Source organism: Festucalex cinctus, chromosome 4 (assembly GCF_051991245.1).
Source record: "Festucalex cinctus isolate MCC-2025b chromosome 4, RoL_Fcin_1.0, whole genome shotgun sequence".
In the NCBI taxonomy this organism is placed as follows: Eukaryota; Metazoa; Chordata; class Actinopteri; order Syngnathiformes; family Syngnathidae; genus Festucalex; species Festucalex cinctus.
In genome coordinates, this window is record NC_135414.1 from 6,958,673 (window position 1) to 6,965,177 (window position 6,505).

General features: G+C 38.1%; 1 protein-coding gene across 3 annotated transcripts in view; it reads right to left on the bottom strand.

Annotated features, from left to right (window-relative positions):
• zfhx3b (zinc finger homeobox 3b) overlaps positions 1–6,265 on the bottom strand; it is a 298,790-nt gene extending 292,525 nt beyond the window's left edge. For all 3 annotated transcript variants that reach the window (XM_077518499.1, XM_077518498.1, XM_077518492.1), the window contains exon 1: positions 6,060–6,265. The gene's annotated coding sequence lies outside the window, so the exon portion shown is untranslated. The remainder of the gene's footprint in view (positions 1–6,059) is intronic.
• Between the last annotated feature and the right edge of the window lie 240 nt (positions 6,266–6,505).

Genomic DNA, 6,505 nt, shown 5'->3' on the forward strand with positions numbered 1-6,505 from the left:
GATTAATAGGCTGCGTTAATTGGCTGAGTGCAGAGGGGCGCACCAGTGGAGGAATTTGGCACGCGATCCGATCGGGAGTGACATGTTTATTCTGTCTATTTAGTATTCATCGCATTCTAATAGGACACTTGTTTGCACGCGTGGGATAATTAGGATCATTAAGGCAACAGGCTGGCAGCTGAAAATACGAACGGAAAAAAAAACACACTTCGATAGCGTGTTATTATTAATTTCGTTATGACAACATAAAAAAAAAACATTTTTTAAATATATATTTGTAGTGTTTGAAGCAGAGGCTTTTTTCGTCAATATAATTTGCTCTCTTTTTGTGCATGTTGTCACAGAGGATGCAAGTAAACATTTAAATAAACCACATTTTCATGTAAAAGAGTTTAGTATTAAAAGCTACATCTTCACTATATTTAATATATTTAAGTATTGTTGATAATCATAATATTAATACAAATAATATTTTTTTCAATAATTAGGCACACGTGGTATTTTTTTTTTCTTTTAATGTGCAATGACATCATCATAATAGCGACACATAATCTGGAGGCTTTAGAGGCAAAGGTGATCCATCCAACAACACAAATAGAAACATCGATGCAGGATGTAAGTGTATATTACTGCAATGAAGCCCGTTTGATCAACAATCAATCAGCATTTGTGAAACCAAATCCAGCACACGAAGGTAAATTTACCACACGCAACTTCAAATGACGAGAAATGGGCCCAAACATGCAATCACACCATTACAATATAGCAACTGCATATAGTCAGATTATTCCATAAAGGCCTGAGAGCACGTGCTGCAGACCATCTTGTGAAATCATACTGCAAACTGCCAGTGGAGACAATAATAATAATAATAATAATAATAATAAGAATAAGAATAATAATAATAATAATAATAATAATAATAATAACGAATTTAAAAAATACCAAGAACAGACATTACTGTGACGTCAACAAGAGTGACAGCAACTGAGACATATGGCTCTCAGCTGAAAGCACCATGCAGACCCCTACCTTCCTAAACCCCTATCACCCCGCCAACCCCCCAGCCCACCCTGGTGAAGTTCAAGGTCTCTGCAGTCAATGACCCACACACATGAAAATGGCACATTTTCAAAGCATTATTTAAATAATTTGTGCATTTTCTATTCAGCTTTTAAAACATTACTTCTTTTGTGATTAAATTACTATTATCATAATTCATTTAAAATTACTATAGCTTTACATGGAGTAGTTGATTAGCCCTGGAAATTATGCTATGATTTCTATTTAGGGTATACACAAAATAATATGCATAATATTATCGATTCTGAATTAAAAGCAACAATTGTAAAAGGCCCCTCTGTCTTGCACGACTTTCAGATCAAGTGGTCATAATTCATTTTGTTCTATAGCAAATTGTTAGCCCACTAGCATAATTGCTAAGTCAGCTTGAAACATTTTTTGATAACATGGAGAAAAAACACAAATTTAACAGACAAGAACAGTACCTGTAATGAACCTTTGCAGATTACCATAATTTGCATGATTGACAATCTACACAGAGATAACAAAAACAAAAAATCCACATTTTTGGTTACTGATATTGTGACATAATGATTTGGGTAATTGTACTATTTGCTTAACAAAATGGGGTCCAAAGTAATCACAGTATTGATAAGAATGTAACAATTTTAAGATTTAAACATTAAGGTGTTGAATAACCATTAAGCTTTTTTTTGCTCAGATTAAGTCATTGTGAATTTTGAAATCATATTTTTAATGGGGTTTTTTTGTTATTGTTTTTTTTGCCTGTAACTTCTCATTAGGATGGCCAACCTCTGTTAAAATAAGATTCGTTCTTAATTAAACAGACCATTTAATTATACATTTGAAATAAAATTATCAATCAAATCAGCATTTTTCGTGAGTTTTCTGGGTTGAATTTTGGCCATTATTTTAGTAAGGTTACAAAATGTTTAAAGGCTATATTAAACACATTCCAAACATATTCAACAAATTTATTTTATGACTACAAGAGCTGTAAAATGATGTTGCTCATATCAAAAACCATCCAGATTTTTAATTTAAATCAACTCATTAATTTTATCTGAATCATTAATTTACAGATTTACAAATTATGAGCAGAAATCAAGTCATATAAATATGAAAGCAAATTGGGCACACACATTTGGAACGGCAATAGTAAAATAACAGTTTATACTAGAATTGAACAATTCACATAATCTATTACATGTACTTCAATGTTGAAATGAGGACTAACAAACATTTGCGTGTCTGTGTACAAGATGGAAGGATGACAAAGGGCCAATCCAAGTTCAAATGTGATTCTTTGTCAACGGCCGAGACAAGAAAGCAACAAGGGTGAGGCACTGATGGAGGAGAGAGAGGATGCTAGGTGGTCCCAGGTGTGTGTAATGTCATCAGAGGGGCGAGACATCCTGCGTGTGCGCGCCGAAGTAAGAGATCCAGTTTCCTTTAGAAGGTCTCTTCATGAGAGGCAGGTCACGGCCACTCGCCTCCTCCTGACACGTAATTGCTGATATTGATTATAGGTTATCATATGCTGCGGGCCATTTGGAGGATAATGCTGCAGGGGTTAATTTGTCAGCCATTAACATCCTGGTTCGCTTCATATCAACATGTAAATTAAGTTTAGAACAACTTCGTAATGGCCCACTTAGCCTCATCTAATAAAAGGAAATGGATTTAAGTGATACAACACCTTACATGATGCACATTTGGAAAACGGAAAATCTGCTCTTTTCTCTCCAAATCAACGCCACTTCTGATGCGTCCTATAAGGGCAGCGCTTGCCATAAATTCCAGTGCTGACCCTTGCAAAAAAAAATATCCTCCACATGGAAAAATGAGAGTGGCATTTCCAGGAAACGCCTTTTCCCTTTTCACCCATCTGTGAAAGAGCCGCACGCAGGCAGAACGCAATTCTGTCAGAGCACTGAAATGACCGCTTGAAAAGCAAGAAACACTTTGAACTTTGCAGCTGTTTCGAGTATTTTATGAATTTTATCTTGAGTTGACTCTCCAGACAGATGCAGGACAGTTGTACGGCGCTGAAAACTACAAACACAAGAAATGTTTAAATTAACCTAGCTGACAGTATCAATCAAAACTGAGCATTATGGTCTCGATAAAAGTGTAGTTTGAGCGTCCAGTGAGTTGATGGAAACATTCAAGCTGCAAATGGATACAAATGCATTGATGAATGTAGCCTCAGATTTAATCGTTGTCAAAATCGGTATCTGTATCGAACCAATTTACTTAAATTTTGGGGATCTGTGATTAGCCAATCCTTAAAATGAAAACAAACTCTTGTACCAATTTCTTTCCATCCTCAGAGTTCTGAAAAAGTCAGCCATTGTTCTCTTCTGCTGTGAGGTGACTAATACACTCTTAAAACTGCCAGGTCAAAAATAACCCAATTTTGGTCAACAAATGGAACGACCCGGTGCTTGGGTTCGGTTGGGCTGTTTTGTAAGCCCAAAGTTGAGTCAAATTGACCCAAGTCGCCGGTCAGTCCAATTGTTGAACATAATTGGCGTATTTTTGACCCAGCAGTTTTAACTTCAGTTTTTTACTTCACCTGGAGTTAAAACAACCCACTTTTATGTTTTTTGAAAGCTGTTGGTTATGAATTAAACATGGGGATTAGCAGAAACCGGGATCAGTCGGTCTAGATTTTTATAGATATGGGATTAGTGATCAGCCAGAAAATTGTGATAGGTGCACCCGTACAAGTATATATATTCTACTAAAATTATGAGTCATTAGCCTAATAGCAGGGGTGTCCAAACTTTTGTCATTTGAGGGCCACATACAGAAAATCAGAAGGACGCAAGTGCCACATAATGTTATGAAGACAAATTGTGTTTAGTCCTAAAAATTGTACAAATAATTTAGTTGTGCTTTTGCATATTTAGAAAAATGCTACAGTATATAAACCAATTTATTTGTAATATGGCAGTAGGATTATTCCAGTTTTGGAATTTTTCAATTTAGTTAGTTTTTATTAGTTATCAGGGTGGTTCTGTTCGTTTTTATTAGTTTAGTTCTTTAAAAAATGCTTAGTTTTAGTTTAGTTTGTTAGTTTGAGTATTAGTACTTTTTTTAAAATGTGTATTACTTGTGCGCAATATTAAAAAAAACACCATGGGAGCAACGTCATCTGAAGGTGCTTTTCTATTGGCTGCTGCTAGATGACGTCACTTCTGTTTGACATACTTTGAAACGTCATTATTCCGGTTTATATCAAAATAAATCTACTAAAAATCACATTTAAAATCCTCAAAGGCTCATGCATTAAATTAATTTCCAAAGACTAAAGCAAAGGGGGCGGCACGGTGGACGAGTGGTTAGCACGTCTGCCTCCCAGTTCTGAGGACGCCGGTTCGAGTCCTGGGTGGAGTTTGCATGTTCTCCCCATGCCCGCGTGGTCTTCTCCGGGTACTCCGGTCACCTCCCACATTCCAAAGACATGCATGGCAGGTTAATTGGACGCTCCGAATTGTCCCTAGGTGTGCTTGTGAGTGTGGATGGTTGTTCGTCTCTGTGTGCCCTGCGATTGGCTGGCAACCAGTCCAGGGTGTCCCCCGCCTGCTGCCCAGAGCTAGCTGAGATAGGCGCCAGCACCCCCCGCGACCCTTGTGAGGAGTAAGCGGTCAAGAAAATGGATGGATGGATGGATAAAACAAAGGAAATGTTTGCTATAATTATAGTTCGTTTTAGTTAGTTTTGTAAACATAAAATGTAGCTTCAGTTAGTTTTCGTTTTTTAAAAAGCATTTTCGTTTTCGGTAACAATATTGTTTTTTGAATTTTAGTTTTTCCATTAGTTTTCGTTAACTAGAATAACCTTTAAATGGCACCTGTTTTTCGATATCCTCCATTTCTTACTTTAACATTTTTGTTTTGTTTTGTTTATTTTATTTGAACTGAATCAAATGCCATTTTTAGCATATGTCGCGGGCCACTGAAAAATGGACGGCGGGTCGCAAATGGCGCCCGGGCCGTAGTCTGGACACTACTGGCCTAACAGCATAATTGTCATTTTTCATTATTGTCACTAATAATAATAATAATTATAATAATAATAATATTTTTAAAAGTGTGACTTTCTTTATCTCTGCATAGATTCTCAGTCATCTAAAATTGAATGAAGTTAACTGTTTTGTTGCAATGCTACCAAAATGTAGTCATTAGAATCTCCACTGACATTTGCAGCCTTTATGCCAAGCCATGCATTGTCAAATATGTTTGTAAATTTCAACAATCACCTCAGGGTATATAATGCAGCAAAAGCCGTCTGACAGATTTAACTGCCTCACAATCATCACGCTTGTTCACACATTTCTTTTTTTCCCCACCCTTTCTTTTTTCCAGCAAGGAATCGCACATCAAATACACAAAAATCACAGAAGAGAGAAACGCGCTAACCTTTGAGAGAGTCGATCAGAAGGTGCGCAGGCACCTAGTACAGCCCAGAGCAGTAAAGACAACCCACTTGTACTTCAAAAACATGACATTTGCCACCTCAGAGCACCAAACATGTCTCTCTAAGTCTACACCTGTAAAGCTGCAAACCCACACAATGTAGATCAAGAGCTTTCCTTGCTCAAGCAAACACTATTAAAAGTTACCAGTACCTTTGCCATATGTGTGTGTCTGTGATAGGACTGAACAATTTTGAAAATGTGATATTTTTTTTTTCATTTATTTATTGCAACTGTAATTTACCATGCGATATTTTTTTAAGGTCCACTTCCCATGTATCAATAAATACAAACAATAAATACTATAATAATATCATTCAACTTTCTACGACATGGCTGAGAGAGAGAGAGAGAGAGAGAGAGAGAGAGAGAGAGAGAGAGAGAGAGAGAGAGAGAGAGAGAGAGAGAGAGAGAGAGAGAGAATAATGTGAGTGGGTGCTGGTCAGTAAATCAGTCAGTCAGCGAAACAGTTGTTGGATATCACAAAAAAAAAAAAAAAAAAAAAAAAAAAAAAAAAGGAAGGCCTGCATACCTGTTTGCAGCAAAGCGACGGCAGGGTCAGACCTTGACGTGGCCTGCTGGCACCTTGCGTTAATTATCCTCCCGGAAAGATGCTAGCTGTGGCGTCATCCCTCCCGAGGTGGCACTGCTACTGTCCCGCGGTCGGAGGATGGAGGTGAGCGGAAGGAGAGAGGAGTGGAGGGAAGAGAGCGAGTCAGAACCGGCGGCGGGCCCTTGCACACCATGACTGGCCCGTGTGAGATTGATCGCGCATGCTGAGGGCCTCTGTGGCGAAAAGGGGGGGAACTGTCGGGAGAGCTCCGCGCTTTGTGTAGCCCGGGGATACGGCCGGTCGCACGCACCGTCACGCGCACACGTATAGATGTCACTCGAGCTCTGTTAGCATTTGAGCTAACGCAAAAACAGTGATGAAAAGTCGGCTGTGTGTTTGTATGTCATCATCCAGGCTGATGGAGG